The sequence below is a fragment of the Pomacea canaliculata genome, linkage group LG4 (assembly GCF_003073045.1).
Source record: "Pomacea canaliculata isolate SZHN2017 linkage group LG4, ASM307304v1, whole genome shotgun sequence".
Taxonomy (NCBI): domain Eukaryota; kingdom Metazoa; phylum Mollusca; class Gastropoda; order Architaenioglossa; family Ampullariidae; genus Pomacea; species Pomacea canaliculata.
The window spans coordinates 19,096,125-19,114,559 of record NC_037593.1 but is presented as its reverse complement, the minus strand read 5'-3'; the positions used below and the strand labels follow the sequence as shown (position 1 = coordinate 19,114,559).

Sequence of the window (18,435 nt, the reverse complement as noted above, 5' to 3'; positions counted from 1 at the left end):
TTAAAACTTGTATCTTGCTAAATGAAATTCTTAAGAATATAGGCAGCTCGAGAAAAGTCTCAACAGCATCCTACTTCTTATGCCAGCAAAAAGATATTGTCAGGGAAATGTTGAAGTCATTCTAGGCTTATAAAGAACCTTCCAGAACGACCTAAGCTGTGGGAGAAGAGATCGGAGGCTGAAAATCCTTGATTATGCTAAGTCTTGTTAACAAATAGCTCAGCTACTCCACAGCTTACTTCGATCTGACATGGCGGCGCCCTGCTCCAGCCTCGACAGATTGCTGTTATTCATAGACAGCCAGTGTACAGTAGACACACACACACAAGCACTACCTTGTTCCTACGATAAAAGATGGCGACATTTCTGAGCTCCTGACTTCCGGCGTGGTTAATGACTACTATATTAGGTCTGGCTCGGTCTTGGCATTTTCAGGCTTGCCTTCCCGTGGTCGATATCTTTTTCGTCGACAGATAGATTACCTGTCTGTGTAGGTTTTCATCATTCTGTTTTCAAGCCATGTTCCGGTGGCTAATGAATATAGCATAAAATGCCCGAAGGGCAGGGACGGAAGTAAGAGATTGACAGTGCTGTCCCTTGGCTGTGTGAACGCCAATACCGCTAGATGGCGTCCTGACGGGGCAGAACACAGGTGTTGTAGAACTCAGAATCTCAGGCATTGATCGTTCATATCTTTTAAATGTCGACTGCTGCAGGATCTGTCCCAAAGTGCTTTCCATATGCCCTAAAATCGAATCCAAGCCAACGAAGGTTTTATTGTGCCCCATATTCCTCCTCTTCCGTGGCTCACGATATTCCTCCATTCAAAATGCACCCCAGTATACCCTGAGGGTTACACCTTGGTGCACAATAGCAAAGGAACATAAATCTTGAATGCTTCTCCAACAGTATTGTATATTATTCTTAGAAAAATGTCATTCATTCATTCATTCATTCATTCATTCATTCATTCATTCATTCTTATGATTTCCTCCTACCATAAAGATGTTTGTCAGTTGACTCAATGACTATTTTCATACCATTCCTTTTATGCTGAAAAAAAATATTTGAACGATAGAGTCGATGCATAGTTTTCTCTGACGGAAAGGAGTAGGGATGATAGAATTTGATTTCAAATTGAAGATGTGTGTGGCACTGACACCTGCCTGGTTTGGGGCTCCATCAGTATCGCATCCAACCCTGTTGCCAGCCCTGGTGAAGCCCGTGTTGTGAAGCCACTGCGCTAACCAGTAGAAATTGCCAGCACAAAAACTCACTTGGGAACTCCGATAAGATGTGCGTGGTCTGATCGAAGTCATTGCTAAAGTGATGAGGGATTCATGGAGAATAATTAGCATGGCCGACGGTTGAGTAATGATTCAACGGCCCAGTTCAGTTTGGTCTTCTTCACACGCTCGCCTGAGAGTGCTTCCATGCTTTGTGTGTGTATGTGTGTGTGTGAACGAATAAGCTAGAGAGAGAGAAAGAAAGAAATAAGACAATGGCTAAAGATTCCAGTTCTATGAGCTTTGCCGCAAATTTTATTCACAGCACTTCCACAGAACTACAACCAAAGATTTCAAAGGATAGAGACAAAGCTTACCCCCACCCCGTTAAGAAAACAAAACCAAAAAGAAAACAAAACAAACCCACACCAAAGAGCAGACGACGCCTCCCGCGCATGTACCTGCAAGTAGTGCATGTACTCAGGTGCAGGTGCAAATTAGCCGTGAGAGCGCTGCAGGAGCGAGATCAGTCATTAATCTGTCATCTGCTGTCATTGTGAGAGTCGCAGACAGCGATGGTCATGCTTGGTTTCCGCATCTAACCAAAACTCTGGTGCCTGCAACAGGGCGTGGTTTTTCTTTTTCTTTTCTTTTCTTTTTTCTTTTTTTTTTTTTTCTTCTTTCGTCTCATCATTTCAAAGCTTGATAATTGTTCTTCGAATTTTTTTTCTGTCTAGAGACACGCTCTCTCTCTCTTTCTCTCTCTCAACAAAGCTTAGTGCTAATAGGAAATGTGGTGTGAATATGGGTCGGGGTTTTTGTGTGTGTTTTGGTTTCCACTTTGACGGGTGGAGATGAGATGTGGGGCGTGGAAAAAAAAACTGGGTCAGATGAGGCACGTCTGCTTTTCCTTTGATCCTCGCGGTTTGAAGGTCCTGTGCATGAGAGGGGGAGATAATAGCTTGCCAGAGCAATAGGATATAGATGGGGATCTGTATTTCGTATATCCATAAACACAATTTATTAAAGTATCTGTAGCTCTTATAAAACTAGACTGAGGGACTTTTAGACGACTGTATGTGTAGTTTGATACAAGGAGACAAAAATGTTTTTAGAAAAAACAGCAACAAATAAAACAAAAAGGGATGATAAAAACAAAAAGAAAAAAGAAATTAAATGCAGTCGATCTTTCAAAACAGTGGAAGTAAATTTGCCTGTAGCTCAAACCCTCTTGGACACCAACGTCCAAGTAAATGTTTTCTATCTCATCTCTCTTCTGCGCATGCGCGCATTCTCTCCCCGCGATTGAAGCAGGCAATGCAAGATTCATAGACTTTCTTCAGTTATCATTATTTTTTGTTACTTTGTGGTTTGTTTTATTGACACACATACAATTATAAATAATCACATCTTCTGCTCCATCCAAATACTATTTTCTCCCATTTATTTTCAATAACTGAGCAACTCCCCCAATCCACATTAAAAAATCTTAAATCATTTTATCATTACAGCGACAGTATATATATATAAGTGCGTGCGTGTGCGTTCTTGCATGCATACTAGGATAAACAAGTCCTTGTGGAATGTATGCCAGCAACAGCATCCCACAAAACACTTCACGCCCCAATGAACGACCCCTAACCTTGTCACTTTCACCCCAGCACCTCGCTAGAGAAACCGACACGGTGAGGAACAAACGGGTGTCGGCAGCCCACAACAGAAACAAAAACAACCCCGCCCGCACTCTGCCCTCCTGTTAATGACTGAAAGAACACTCGCCACCACCTTGACCACAACTGATCGGTGACGGGCTAATTTCACACGAGCGACCACTTTCTCCGGCGCGGAAGATGACATGCCTCGTTAGCCCCGGTTCAACCGCCTTGCTCTCGACTCCGGCGCAAGAAACGGGTCAGAGTTCGGTGGGCCCAACGTGCAGTCAATATGGGGAAAGGTGGGGGTTCGGGGGTTAAACCAGCCGAAACAAATCGGTCCTCGTGCGCGTTGGAGGGTGTAATCGGCAAATCACCCGCGCCAGCAGCCACTACGAGTTTTTGTCTCGTTCCGGCTGCCCGGGGCGCCGTCAAGCGTGAAAACCAGGGGTTTGTGTTGCCGACAGAGTGGGGGTGGGGTAGGGAGGGGATGAGGGAGTTCTTTCCTTCCCCATCCCCCATCTCTCTCTCTTTCCCCATTTCCTTCCGCCAGCCGTCATCTCCCCTTGCTCGTCGACGCGCCCTCGCCAGCTTCTCAAGCATGGAGGCGGCAGCTTTAGCAACGCTCGTGTCAAGTTCGCGCGCGCGCCTGCCAATCAAAGGAAAGCTACACCCATTTGTTGTCTTTCTCCGTCTCTCAGCAGCAGAGGTGCACGAGCAACAAGTTGTCTGCCTTGCACGCGTCTTTTTTTGGTAGAGGGCGATGTCAGGAGAAAAAGGTCACCTTTCTGCCCCTCTTTTCCTTCCCCTTCACCTTCCAAAAAAAAAAAAAAAAAAAAAAATGTCGTTCCACCCACCCACGCTATATTCAAGAAATACTGTCTCAGAAACTTTATATTTATTTGTTTATTCCGGAAATAACATTTATTTGTATTCGCTTCGTGTGATATGGCCATGAAATCATCTGAACTCTTTTCAGCATCTGCTCTGAGCGTTTGTCACGAGGCTGCAATGACACCTAAATGTCAACAGACATTTTTAAATTACATACCAGACATACATCGCCACATTATAATTTTTAAAAACTTATAATATTATAAAGACCTATTCCCACTAGCAGGTACGGATCTATGCAAGCTTCCAAATTATAGAGACTGGTTGAAAACACTGAGGTATCTGAGAGGGAACAGACATCTGTGGTGCAGTGTTCGCGGGGTGGATATTGTACACGGAGACACTTTCCAGAAACTTTTAAAAAGAAATTCATTGCAAAACATTTAAACAGCATTTTAAATGTTGTTGCTTTCTAAAACGCAAGAACTTCCTCTTCAAGGGTTTTATCATTAGCTTCATCTACAAAGAGTTTTCCGGGTATTTCCCATGTTTTGGGAATTTAGCAATATGTTACCCTTCTGCAACGTCACTTCCGTTTTATGCTTTCTCGACTGCTTTGTCCACTTTTGACCTTTTGTGCCAAAAGATGCATTGATAGCAAAAATTTGCACCAACCCCCAAAAAAAAAAACAAAAAACAAAAACCAAACAAACAAAAAACACACACAAAAATTAGAAGACGAGAATGGTGACGACGACGACCAGGAAGAAGAAGCAGACGTGAGGTCGCTATGGAAACGCGACATGTTTAGCTTGGTAGAGGTCACTGCGACAATCGATGCCCCGACTGATACGCTGGTCTATGGGACCATCTCCCAAGGAGACTTCGCCAGGTTGTCTAGCAACTGTGCAACGTGGACAAAGGACGCGAAAAGATGGTCTTTAACCTCGGCTGATAGAACCTGTCAAACAGAAAGAAACATTTTCGCGGATCTACTACAAAGCACACAAACTAAACATTAGCCACTGTCTTGAAGACAAACGCCGAAACATGGCCGAGAGGGAAAGTCTTGGCTCATTAGTGCACTAACAACTGCAAGATGGAGGAATGACTAAGCACTTCTGAAAGTTAAACATTTAAAATAAGTATTGTTCATCTGGAAAATCTAACCATCGGTGGGGACAAAAATGGAGGTGGTACGATATATTTAAAAAACAAACAACAACACAGAACCTCCTTATTTCCATTGTATTATTTTAAAACCGACGATATCCGAATGAGCCATCCGGCCAAGCTATCAGCATTCTTGCACAGATAATTCCACTGTGGGCTGCGCGCCATCTTGGAGCATCGTGCGCTATCTGCAGCTCGCGGACGAGGTCCCAGTCGCACGGCCCGGCGTTCGTCATTCAGGGCGCGTGCTAACTGCGGGTTGTGCTCTGCGGGCGGCACCGCCGTGTCCTGGGGGCCACAGGGACCGGGTGCGTGTTATTGCGATAAATATGTTTTGGCCACCCACTTCATTTCCTGTCACAGCGGATATGAAGGCGACGACTAGAGGTAGTGAGTGAGAGGTTGGGGAGGGGAGAGAGAGAGCGCTGCACTGTCCAAGTGGAAGAGGTTCTTAGAGCTCTGAGGCTAAATTCTTTGACCTGCCCTTCATTTTGGTTCATGTCACTCTCATACCCCCTACCCTTGCCCCCACTTGTCGCACAAATCCGTCCACCCACTCCTTCACTTGATGAAAAGCAATCAAAGAGAAGAGAAAGCTGTATCATTCATTTGATGTCCTGCTGACATGCTTGATGAAAAGCAATCAAAGCTAGCAAGCAATAACAGTCGTCCGACTTCATTGTTGCAAATGCTCCATCTTCCTCTCCAATACCCCCCCCCCCTCACAAAAAAACCCAAAAACAAAAAAAAAAAAAAAACAAACAAACAAACAACCCAAACACAAACTGAAATCGTCCACCACAACGAAACTCTTATGGAGAGAGCCATTTGTTGCAATAACTAATTAATAGTAAAAACTTGAAAAATGATGATGTCAGAGAACCCACCAGTCATCTTAAACACCTAAGTTCAAAATAAACATCAAAGAATAAATCGTATTAAACAAAAGCAGAGAAGTAGCATGACAAAAGAACGTGTACAGTACAAAAGTAAACAACGCCTAGGAAACAATATTGCTGGTCCCCAACGATGATGATGATGATGATGATGATGATGATGATGATGAGGAGGAGGAGGAGGATGAAGATGAAGATGAAGATGATGATGATGATAATAATAATAATTGTAGATCGAAAACAAATCCCAACAGAAAGTAGAAAAGGATATACGTTATTTATTAATAAATCCTAAATTAAGAAATCATTTAATAAATCTTACTTTGTTATTTTAATGAAGATGCTCCTCATTGTTAAAAACAATTATTAGAGATGCTGGTTTTATTCTTGCATAATACTTTAATTTTTCATATTTACACGAGGTTGTCTATGACTAATTTGAAAAACAAAATCACAAACATGGCGTTAAACTAATCGTAATAGGCTATCAGATAAGCAGTCAGCAAGACAACAAGCAAACAAGCGATGTATTGCAATAACAAGCAGATGGCTTCTCGGTGTGCAGCAACCCGTGAACACAGGGGGAGACTAGGAGAGAGAGAGGGAGGGGAAAGTGCGGGCTGCACGTTAGAATGAAGATCGTAATGATCAGTGCAGGTCCATACACTCCACCGTCGCCTGTCGGGTGTACTGCAGTCGTGTACATATAACAACTATTTGCACATTCTATAGACTTGCCCCTTTTGCTCCGACCAAGCACCCCGACCCAATCAGATCAAAGCCCGACAGCCGTGTGTAAACACCCAGGGCGCAATCTTTGTCAGGCCACCCAGTCGGAGCCTACTGCAGGCTGACACTTCAATAAGAAGGTTTATGAGCCTGTATTAAATCTCGATTACAAGGCTGAGCTTCTGATCTACAATTTTCCCCGCTCCTCCAACACCACAAATGTTCGCTCTTTCCTGTCTTCCGGCGAGCACGGAGCGAGTCCACCAAACTGTCACTAGATGGACACAAATAAAGTATGTTTGTTTGCGTCCAGGTAGTCAATGTCCAACAAACATTTTTCTCTTCTGGATCACCTCCTTTAAAACTTTATTTGTTTATTTTTTTTAATTTGTCCTGTTCACTGTTGTCAATAGCCTGTATTTGTTCTGGTGATTACTACTAAGAGTTTTATAGCATCTAAGACACGATGAAAATATTTGAAGACATATTTTCACGGGAGGAAACCCAAGTGGAGAAAGCCCACATCCAGCGGATGTATTTACAGCAGCAAGGCGTGTCTCCCTGACTACAGCTCACCTGTCTGTCCACGAGTCCCCCTCCACTACCAACTCACTCACAGGTCAAAAGATGCCCTCATCCTGAGCTTAATCAGTTGTTGGGCTGCTAACCCTGACAGTAAGTATACTACGGAGGGGAAACAACTTGTTCATGAACATTGTACCACAGTTTACAGCCGCTTACACAACCGACAAAATATCCTCAACGGATATGCGGCTGAACCCACTTATCAGCCATATATATACAGTGGAGAGGGAAGGGGCGAAAATAAAAGTGTCATTAATGGTTTTAGTTTGTTGCTCGCTCTTTTCTTAGTTTGTTAGTTTGTTTGTTTGTTTGTTTGTTTGTTTGTTTGTTTGTTTGTTAGTATTTTAGCGAAGGGTTTTGCTCGTTATTTGGTAGGTTCATTGATTGGTTTGTTGGTTTGTTGGTTCCTTTGTTGTTGTTGTTGTTGTTGTTGTTGTTGTTGTTGTTGTTGTTTTTGTTGCTTCGTTTGTTAGTTGGTTCTTTGGATAGTTTGCATGTTGTTTTGTTCGTTTGTTTGTTTGTTTGTTTGTTTGTTTGTTTGTTTGTTTGTTTGTTTGATTTTTCATTCGTTCGTTTGTTGGATCGTTTGTAATAAGTCACGACAGAGATAACCACTATCCCCCAGCGCTGACCACAGCTCATGACATCCAGCAGCCCTCGACAACATGACCTTTTGCATACAAGGTTTCGGCTTTCTTGATGGTGAGCTCGTAGTTAACCCTAACCCACCAACAACAACAAGCCAGCTGTCTCTCACTGAGTTTCACCGAAGGTCTCATGGAGTGGCTGTGTGTCCAACGCCAGCGAAGGACCTCAAGACGGGGAAGCAACACTTTAGTGCAGAAACCCGAGAACATGAACTGTAAACTGCCAAATAAAGTTCAGACAATAACATTTTATGTTGCGGACATGTTTTGGGCGGCTTCATGAACACTTGTTGTCGTAGGGTTAGACAAGGGGCTTGGGGTTTGGGGTGAAGTTACAGGATGTCCTCAGTCACAGAATAGAAAGAAGATAAAATACTTAAATAAGAATAAAAACAATAATAACAAAATCGTACTTAGACCTTCTTTGCATCCCATCAACACAAACATTCAAATGCGCAAAGCAAGTGATTAAAATGTGTGATAGCCTTTGTCGGTGAGGATAAAGAGATAGTAAAAGAATTTTTTTTAAAAGATTTTTGTTAAGCTTTCTTAGTTATCTGAAAATTTACAAATTTAACAGCCACAGAATTGTTAGATGTTGAAATGCTTACATATTGTTAAGTTAGTCACAGGATAGAAGCTATGAGGCCTACCTATTAAGAGGTTAATCAGCTACAAATAAAATGTTTACTTTTTCACAAGTCAAAGAGCAGCAGAGCTAATAGAAATATTTGCAAGTCACAGGATAGAAGCTATGTGTAGGTGTTCAGGATATAAATAAAAGAGGGATAAACAAGATACAGGATCAGGGTACATGAGGCAGAGTGCTGAAGCAGGGTGGGTAAGATAAATATTGCGGTGTTGTTGATTGTTTAGAATATAAAGCATGATTTATAAGTCAGAGTAGGTGTGCAGGAAAAGAAACTAATTGTGGGGAAACGGGTGCAGCACACTTGACAGTGGTGTTGGTCAGTGCGAACTGTCATGGCGACACAGTCTGCACCACTGTGACAACCACGTCTTCCTGTGTTTTCAATTGTCACCTGTCCTTTTCACATCCTGTCTCCTTGATGGCAGTCGCCAGCCTCCCTGCATCTCAGGTGCTTTTGGTTTCCTGTCCCACTTTTTTTGCTTTCTCTCTCTGCCTTCCTGCTCTTTCTGTGTGTGTGAGAGAGAGACAGAATGAGCTTATATGTTTAAGAGAAACCACGCATGTATGAATGTGTGTGTGTGTGAGCGCGCGTCTATATATCCTTCTGTAAGTCTGCATGTCTCTCTGTTCGCCAGTTTTTATTTATGTCTGTCTGTCTGTTGGCCTGTCCATCGCAGTCTCTCCACCGTGTCGATGACAAAAGCCGGTGTGACAAAGCCACGATGACAGAAAATGTCAGGCAGTGCGTTAACATCTCCCTGTCCAAACATGGCAGCCTCGCGCACCCAGACCTCAAGTGGCCAGCGAGGGCAATCAGTCCCGGGCGTCAGGTTGAAAGGGAAAGTTTCCCCCACACCAAACTTCCCTCATTAAGAAGAGGCAGGGCTGACCTGGACTCACACACTCCATTGTAGTTTACCTTGTTGTATTTGGGTTTCCCCCTACCTTTCCGTGGTCAGTGGGTGAAAGCCTGGCTTTTAAGTGGCTGGTGCGGGGGGGGGGGGGACCTTGTTGGCAGCTGGGGGGGCTACTTCTCTCCGCTCTCTTGTTGACCATTTTCCGGGTTTGTGCCTACAGAGACTTTCATTTCCGCTGGCTGACCCCGTTAAGAGTGAATTAACGGTCGCTGCAGCTTTGTACCCGCTTCTAATTAAGCGCTGCTCGACAGTCAGTCCGGGACTGACCAAAGGTGTGTTTGCTCCTGTGGGTAGGTGGGTAGGTCTGTGAACACGACTTTGTGTTCATTATGTTATCGCATGCGTACGTGTCTGTGTGTGTGTAAGTCAATTCTGTCTGTATGTGTTTGTGTGTGTGTGTGTGCTATATGTGTGGATGGGTGAGCGGGTGGAAAGCTAAAGGCCGCTCCGCGTACCACAGATACCCTCCCCAGGTTGAAGGGTTGACGCTCCAGGTGGAGTTCAGCCTACCTGTAAGCCTGCCTGTCCGCGCTTCCACTGATTCCCGACCTTTTATCCGCCCCCTTCCACCCACACTTGAGTTATCACGCAGAGAGAGACTCACAAAAAAAAAAAAAAGCCCCCCACGAAAGAAAGAAAACCAGGCCGTGCACATGGAAGTCGAAACCGCAGTAGGATCGGGGACTGACTGTGGCGCGATATGGTCGCGTGTGTAGGTGGAGGTGAGAGGTGAGAGGTGGGGGTGGGAGTTGAAGAGAGGTGGGGGAGGGGGTTGAAGAGAGGTGGGACAGCTGAAAACGTGGGACGATCGACTGTGGACTGTGGATGGAGGGGCGAGGGAAAGAGAAGATAGTGTTTGTGGGGGATGGGGACACGGGGCAAAGGACACGTGGGAGAGAGAGAGAGTGTGTGAGTGTGGGAGGGGGGAGGTTGGGGACTGGGGAGGTAATATCGACAGTCGAGCAGCTGTATGACAAGCCTCGCTTGCACTAAAAGCTCGCGGTTTGTAGTGAAATTCGATTTCGTAACTCAGTCCAGTCCTGCACCCGGGGGCAGCCTGACCAACCGTCTCCGTCACCCTCACAGACAAACGCACCTGCACACTGGATCACCTTTCCTTCGCATACGAGTTGAGGGGTCTCTCTGCAATATTTATTTCTTTCTGTTTTGTTTTTATCGTTTGCATTGATTTCAAACGACCAGAACGTTTTAAAAAGTCATCCACCAAATTCCTGCAAGTACTATTCAACGATGAAAATGAGAGACAGAGAAAGAGAAAGAGAGTGTGAGAGACACACACACATGCTATGAAATATTATGTTCAGTATAAGTGTGCAGATGTGTGCATAGGATGTGTGAATGCAATCGTGTCTGTGTGTGTGTGTGAGGGTTGTCCCTGGAGCGCAGGCACTTTGTATGCTGGCGATTGTAGGAAGGAGTTAATGTTTTCTGGGTGAAGAGAGAATGAGAGGAGAAAGGAACGCTGGTCTAAGTATTGTGCCTGTTGGGCTGTTACACCAACCGCCGTAGTTCGCACGTGTTCAAGGACCTATACAGTGTGTCAGGCTATAAGATAAAGACGGCCACTACCGAAGAATGTATAGCTTCATGCTGAGAAAAAAAATCCCTTTTTCCCCTCCCGCACAGGTGTTTGGGTCTGTGGTTCGGGAGTGTCAGGGTGGTGTGCTCCTGAATGCCTCTTCAAGTTAGAAACGAGAAAAGTTCTAAATGAATGCTTTGGAAAACACCAGGGACATGAAGTTTGGAGCTAGAGTTTTTTCACGCTGAAAAAAAAAAAAGATTTGCGGCAATGGAGAGAAAAATGTGGCAGGGCCTTGATGGGTTTATTTCTAAAGGCTGGAGTTGTGGATGATCAGCCAACGAGTGTTTGTTCTCAAGACTGGTGGTGGAGATGATCGTGGCCCTGTGTGAGCTGAGAGCTGTACACGTGGGGTGGTGGTGGTGTAGGTGGTGGTGGTGGTGGTGTAGGTGGTGGTGGTGCGTGTGTAAGAGAGAGAGAGAGACCGAAGGGTGAGTTTAGTACAATGAGTGTTTGAGTGTGTGTAGTGAAGAAGTGATAAAGGAGGGCGCGTTTGTACTTGTGTATGTGTGCGTGCGCGCGCACATGTGTGTATGTGTGATTGTGTGAGGGGTGGGAGAGAGAGGAAGTGAGCTGGTGCGAGTTCCTTCTCACCCGATGAAAACCTGTTGGGTAGAGATATGAATATCGTATTTGTACATCAACAATATCGTCACTGAGTCTACTTTTTCAAAACAAAACAAAAACTAGGAGAGTTTCGACTCAACGTTCTTTTTCTAATTAAAATCTTCTAAAAGATAGCTTCCACCCACCCATCCACTCAACCCCGCCCTTATCAACAAAATCAATGTCCATGGCAGAAGATGCAAGCTTAGCGCCACCTGTTGTCGAATTCTCGTGATTATACTCCGCGGCCGAAGACGACAGTCACGTGACTCACGGTAATTATTTCTTCATTTCGTCAGAGCGACTTTCTTGTTTCATCTCATCTTCGTCAAAGAACCCCTACCAACCCCCGTCCTCCAAGAACGAGGGAAATAAGCAGAGGGGCTTTGGCGGATTTTCAGATTTCTTCCCACCTTCGACTTTTGAGCTCACGAGTCCCCCACTCGCCCCATCCCACGCCTCCCACCTCTTTGAAAAGAGTTTCCTAATGAAGTCGAAACGCCTGACATTCAAACATAAATAATAAAAAAAAGAAAATGTGGAGGAAAAGAAGAAGAAATGGCGGAAGACTGTACAGGCTAGACGAGAGGTATTAATGCTACAGGCTGGCGGGGCCTGGGTCGCAGCCGGGCCGCCTGCTGATTAATATCATCTTAGCTCTGGAATCAAAAGTGTCAGGCGGACCAGCGCCATCTTGCCCAAGCCTGGCCTGCGTCATGGAAGGCGATTACTGTCAGGTTCTCAAGCCCCCGAGAAACCTCCGCAGTTCGTTTTTGTTATCGTTATTACCACTACTTCTAAAAACTTTTCATTAGCTCGTGGTCTGCTGGACGATTTTTTTTTCTCCATAGCAAAAGAGGTGGGAGCAAAAAAAAAAAAAAAAAAAAAAAACAAACAAACAATATCCAAGCCGAGTTGCCAGGGATTAATCAGAGACGTTCAAGAAGTAGTTGACGGCCACGGGATGTGAACCATCGGACGTTTGCTCAATTAGTTGGCCATGCGGATGAGAAGGCGGTCCGCGGGTCCTCAGCCTGTAAGAAGTCCATTCAGAAGGCAAGACTTATTTATAGAGTATCAGTCCCACGCTTTCTAAGACGATAGATTACTGTTCAAATCTGCCTTTCAGATAGTCAAATATTTGACTTTGTGTTGCTCCCTCCATCTCACCCCGGCCGCCAGCATCCTCCACGGCCTCTGTGTGGCCACATGAACCCCCCAGTATCTGGCAGAAAGGTACTGCGTGCTGCACTGAAACAGTTTTCATTTCTCCTCTGGCATACACGCCATGTTGGCCGCACAAACTGGCTTTGTCCGAGTCAATATGTAGCCTGGCGATCTCTGCCCTCGTCGTCACACAAACACAAATGTCTCCGTTTCACATCAGCATGTTCACTGGCTGGCCTCCTGGCGGCGCTGGTGACGCTGATGACGCTGATGACGCTGTGTAGTTGGGAACACATCTACTGAACAGGAAGTAAGTGAGGCCTGCCTTTCCTTCTCATCTCGTAGCGACTGCAGGTTTTCTCACTAATGTCTCACTTTTGTTTTGTTTTTGGTTTTTTTAGTTTAGTTTTCTATTTTTGGTTTTTTTAGTTTTTTTTTAAAGTTTTTTTTTTGTTTTTTGCTCTTTTTGTTTGTTTTTTGTTTGTTTTGTTGTTGTTGTTGTTGTTGTTGTTGTTGTTGTTGTTGTTTCTTCCTTTGGGTGGGGGTAGAAATCAAAATTTAAATGCAGAAACTGATGATGCTCAGATGATGTTTGCTACTTCGGTAAAGACGGGAAGTTTTAGTTATAGGAATGATGATGATGATGATGATGATGATGATGATGATGAGATAGTGTCAGCTACCGGTTAATCGATGCCATCTATATATATATATACAGTATGGTGAAGATGGTATAGTGTTTGGAACTATGGTGATGGTGGAATTAAGGTGTAACGGTGACGATGTGATAATGTTAGTTAAAATAATGATGGGATGGTGATAACTACTGTGATGATAATGCACTATGTGAGGCAAAGCGATGATGCCGGGATAATGTCAGCTGCTGTGGTAGTCGCTGCTGCTTGTCGACTCAAGAGAGGGAGAGAAACAGCATCTGTTGGTGAGCTCAAATCTCGGAACAGCCGTCATGTGGATCGGCTTCTTCTTTTTTTTTTTTTTTTTTTTTTTTTTTTTTTTCTTTTTTTTGAGAAGGGAAGGGGGATTCTATTGCGCTTAGTTAGGTGGGGGAATCGAACTAGAATGACTAGAAAGAAATATGACATGAGCTGGAACAATATTAAAATATTCTAGCTGAATTAGACTGTAAGAATGATTCATGTACATATCTTCCTATAGTCTTATCTTTTTCTCTAATGACTGCGGAAAGCTCAGTGCAGGATGCTTTTTCTCCAAATTTAAGTGAACATCGCTGTCTTCCGTTCTCGGGATACATATAAACATGACTACAACATAGATGAAGTCAATAACACAGACGTCAGGGTTGTACGTGACTACGTCTACGTTGTCGAGGCCGCAGCCACTGGCAGAGATGGGAGTACAGTATATGTTAATTAGATGTATCTAATTTACCAACGTGACGTCACGGTCTTTCATCTTTCTGTGCATGGTGATGGGATGTTTTGTATCTTGTGAAAGGAAAGGGTGTATTTATTGGGAATTAAACTGAGATTTACATTTTTTTTTAAAACCATCACCAACCCTTTAACCCTGGACATAAGCCTAGACACATATCAATAAATTATTAATTAAACGCCGTTAACATTGCTGAACCTTCACCTTACAATCTGCCACCAACTCCTTTTATTCCTGCACCCCTTTCCGTCCCCACACCAACCCCCATCTCTGCACGTGCTCTCCGTCTCACTCATCTTCATCTCCGCACCCTCCTGGCTGCCTCAACCCACCCACCCCACACACATCCTCCCTCTTATTCGTCAGCCTTCACAGGTAGGCCTCTCTCACCTGGTCACGCCCGCGTGTGTGAGTTCGTGACTGATCCACGGTTCGAGTCTTGGTGGCGCAGGGCTCAGTTTTCTGTGAGGGACAGCTGCACAGCAGACGCAGTGTCAGGCGGTCGACATCTCGCGATGAACTCCTCCAACAGGGACGATAACCCACGCGACCCAGCCTGCGGGGCTGTTTATTATTATTATAAAAGTTGAGGCTGATAATGAATGATATTTTTTTCTGGACTAAAATTCTGCCCTTCCGCAGCAACAGAAACTTTTTTTCTCTCTGTCATCCATTATTTTTGGTCAGATTTTTAGTCGATTAAAATATTCATTAGCTCTGTGCCATGTCATGACTACACATGGTCTCCGTGGAGAAAATACTGTGAGTCGACTTATTTCCGTTTTTTTATTTCTTCCAGACTTTCTCACAGTCATGATGTCTGCTTTCACGTGTTACTTATGTTACACTGAGGTCTGATTGTGTGTGTGTGCACGTGAAGGGTAGATGGGTGAGAGAAAGAGAGAGATGGCAATATTGGTGAGGACCGTGGATGGTCTGTTGGCAGAGGTCAGTGACAGTGTCACATCACTGGCGAGATGTATGTGTCAGTGATGACTCAACGGATGGCGTGTAGCTGATTTAAGGTCACTGTGGCTGGGTGTAGCCTGTGCAGGCTAAGCTCCCTTAGAATTTATGTTTTAGCTGCCGCATGCCCACGTCTCCAACCATCCCTCGCGCGGAGCCCCGGATGTCAGCCAGTACGTGGAGCTCCAGTCTTCAAACGGGCCCACGTGTTGCTTCAAAGATATGTACAACTAAATATTTCATGGTGTGAACACAATTTTTATATTTCAAAACGAAGAACGGGATGAGTGCTTTGTGGATGATTTGTTGTTCATCAGACGCAAGCATGCACGCACGCACTGGCATACATACAAGCGCACACGAATGATGTCCTGACACTTGAAATAACACAAAATATCCGAGACACATTTAGACAACTGGGTGCGACAAGTTTCAGCTGTTGACGATAACATCGACGACAATATTATTGTCAGTGTCCTCCAGCGACCCTCGGCAGCGCTCTCCTACGATGCACTCAGCGCAAGCTCGGACCACATTAAACAACGGCTGCCACCTCATCCACTACGTCCACCACATCAACCACATCCTCGTGTTCTTCTTCCTTCATCTTCTTTCCCCTCTTCATATCTCTCTCTTTCTTTTTCTCCCGATCTTGAAAGACCGCCAGTGGGAGGACGCTGGCATCTGAGATGGAGGCGACGGCGAATTGATTAGGATCGTTTACAAATTTCTACTTTGCAGGCGAGATGAGCGAGGAGGAAGAAAAAGATATTTTATTCTCGAAAATGGCGCAGGGAGTCCCGGAAATTGTTGGAAAAAAAAAAGAAGCGAGCCAGCAACTACCGACTGGCGGTTGGGTGGATGGGTGGGTAAGAATGGAGGACAGGAGGAAGGGGTGGGTGTAGGAAGAGTGGAGTTGTCGGAGGGTGGTGGTGGTGATGGTGGGGAGGTTGCGCGGGAAGGCTGCAGAAGTCAGAGCTGGGTGCCGTCTGTCTAAATTGTATCGCAGCCAATGGCATGCCTTCGTCACCCGAACTATGTGGGCCGTGTGGACTCAGTTTTGATACCTCCCGGTCCTAAGAGCGATCGTTTGTACCCTTTGGGGGCTCCATTTGTCTGAAGCAGAATTTCTTCATCTCCCTCCTGTCCCATCACCCTCCCTTCTCAATCATCGACTCACGAGCTGAGCAGCGCATCGAGTAATGTGACAGGCAGCAAGTTAAGAAGAAAAATAATTTTTTTAAAAGTAAGAAGAGGACGTGGACGGAGTGGCACAAACGCGGACGGGAGGGAGAGAGCGCGGAGCACGGTGATGAGGTGACGAGGAGGCGGGGGCGGCCTGGGTTCATAATGTGCGTGCTGAATTATAGTTTCTCCCTGACAAAGGGTCACTCTCATTTGGGGTTACCGCCTGACAAATTACCGTTTGCCTCATCACGTTTTCGCCGTCACTCAACCTCCCCCCTTTTCCTCCCTCCCTCATTCCAAATGTTCGCCTTCCTCTAACACGTCACTTCCCTCCTTTCTGCCTGTCGACCCCTCCCTCATTTCACTTTTTTTTTTACCCCCTCCACCACCGCCACATCTCCTGTCAACTCACCAAACTGATCCCCCGACTTTTCTCTTCTGCCTTCCCTCATGCAAGCACGCGCTTTCCATGTTTGAGTTTGCTCCCAGGCTGAAACTCTTTGCTGTGGGTCCACAAGCCCTTCCCCACCCCTTCACTACTACCAACCCCCCCACCTCCCTTGTGCCTCTCCCCTCGGGGGTCCAGAAGCTCTGTGGCGAGCGGTGTCTGTGCTGAGGCTGTTTATTGTATAATCAATAGCTGGAGTGGTCGGGTAAATATACCCGCTTCTCCGACCTTTATTTTCCTACGGCTTGCAGAGTACACAGAGAGAAATTCAAATAAAAGTCTCATATTTTACTGGCCGGTGCGGGCAGGGAGTTTGTTTAGGGTATCAGCGCAGGGCCCGGGCTGGCATCTCAGACACACAGTTGGCTCGATCTGCGCCTGGTAAGCGCGCACACACACACGCACCTCCTCGGCCAGGACCTGCCTTTTGTTAGATGTCCTCCGGCTGCCTCCACCGGTCTCGGACCGTAAGGTGTCCCTCCTCCTTCTCATGCTTGTTCTTTGCACTTTGCTGCAAGCCTCATGGCCGCAGCAGCACGCTGCTGGTGAAGAACCAGGCAACAACCACCCTGCACACGCTCTTCCTCTCTCGTCAACGATGTCCGGTCGGACGAAGGCGGCGAGGAAAACTTTCGGAGGACTGCAACTACGACTTGCATGCTGCTGCTGCTGCTGCTGCTGCAGCCGCCACGGGAGTACGTTTGACGTCCACGGGAGTACATCTGACTGCTAGAAGCAAGGGTGACCATCGGAGGAGCTAGTGACCGGCCTTGCCGAGGTCCCCCCCGTCCACCCCTGGCGCTGTCCCGCTGCACCAGTCACAGCTTCCCTCCCTTTCCCTAACCCCCAGCGCGTCTGCACCGAGGCGGTGTCCACGACAGGTAAGAGGTGTGTGTCTGTGTGTGTGACCTGTGACCTCAGTGCTAGGATGATGTCTTGAGTTTCTGGGCAGCTGCTCTCTCCAGTCCCGCCATTCTTTTCGCGTCTCTGAGAAATATATTTCAAAGAAGTCAATTTTGTTAACCTTTCGTCGTTATATTTTTTTTATTATCTTTTTTAGTGTTTTGATTGACTTATTCCATCCACCCCACCCCACCCCGTTTATTTTTAACTGCGACTACGTGGGCTCGATTGGTTCTGTGTTTATGAGACAACAAGGAGCTGAGGTCACACTGGCCTGTACTTTACGACAAACCAAGATTATCTAGAGAAAGACATCGACAATCCATTGAGGTTAAGGATTGTTAATTTTTCAGTTGCCATTGCGTTTGGTGTGACGCAGGCCGCCATATCTTGCTGGTAACCTATATGGGGAGTACAGTGATACCTGTCTGGGCGATGGTCTCACATCAGACACCATATCATGTTCGTAGCCTATACAGTGATACCTGTCTGGCGATGATCTAACATCAGAAGCCATATCATGTTGGTAGCCTAAAGAGGATTTTACTGATACCTGTCATGGCGATAGTCGTTCTAAGAATACAAAATCTTGCATCTTTCTGGTATCATATTAACTCATTACCTCTCCATCAAAAATAACGAAACAGACATTCATTCTATCATTAATAAGGTAAAAAGTTACATACCTCTTGTTTAACGAATCTCGTGTTCTGTGCTTTTTAAAATGAATTGACAATATGCAATGAGCAACTTAATATGCTGTCAGGTGATAATACTTCCTTAAAATAATTTGTATATCTGAAGGATAGCCGCAAAGCATATAATTTACAAGA

General features: G+C 45.4%; 1 long non-coding RNA gene across 3 annotated transcripts in view; it reads left to right on the top strand.

Annotated features, from left to right (window-relative positions):
- The first annotated feature begins 7,573 nt into the window (after positions 1-7,573).
- LOC112562035 overlaps positions 7,574-18,435 on the top strand; it is a 44,168-nt gene continuing 33,306 nt past the window's right edge. Inside the window, exon 1 of one of the 3 annotated variants that reach the window (XR_003098769.1) lies at positions 7,574-12,994. This is a non-coding gene — a long non-coding RNA (uncharacterized LOC112562035). Of the gene's footprint in view, positions 12,995-14,971; positions 17,588-18,435 lie in introns of those variants that run through there. The other 2 variants (XR_003098767.1, XR_003098768.1) reach the window with 2 other exon arrangements.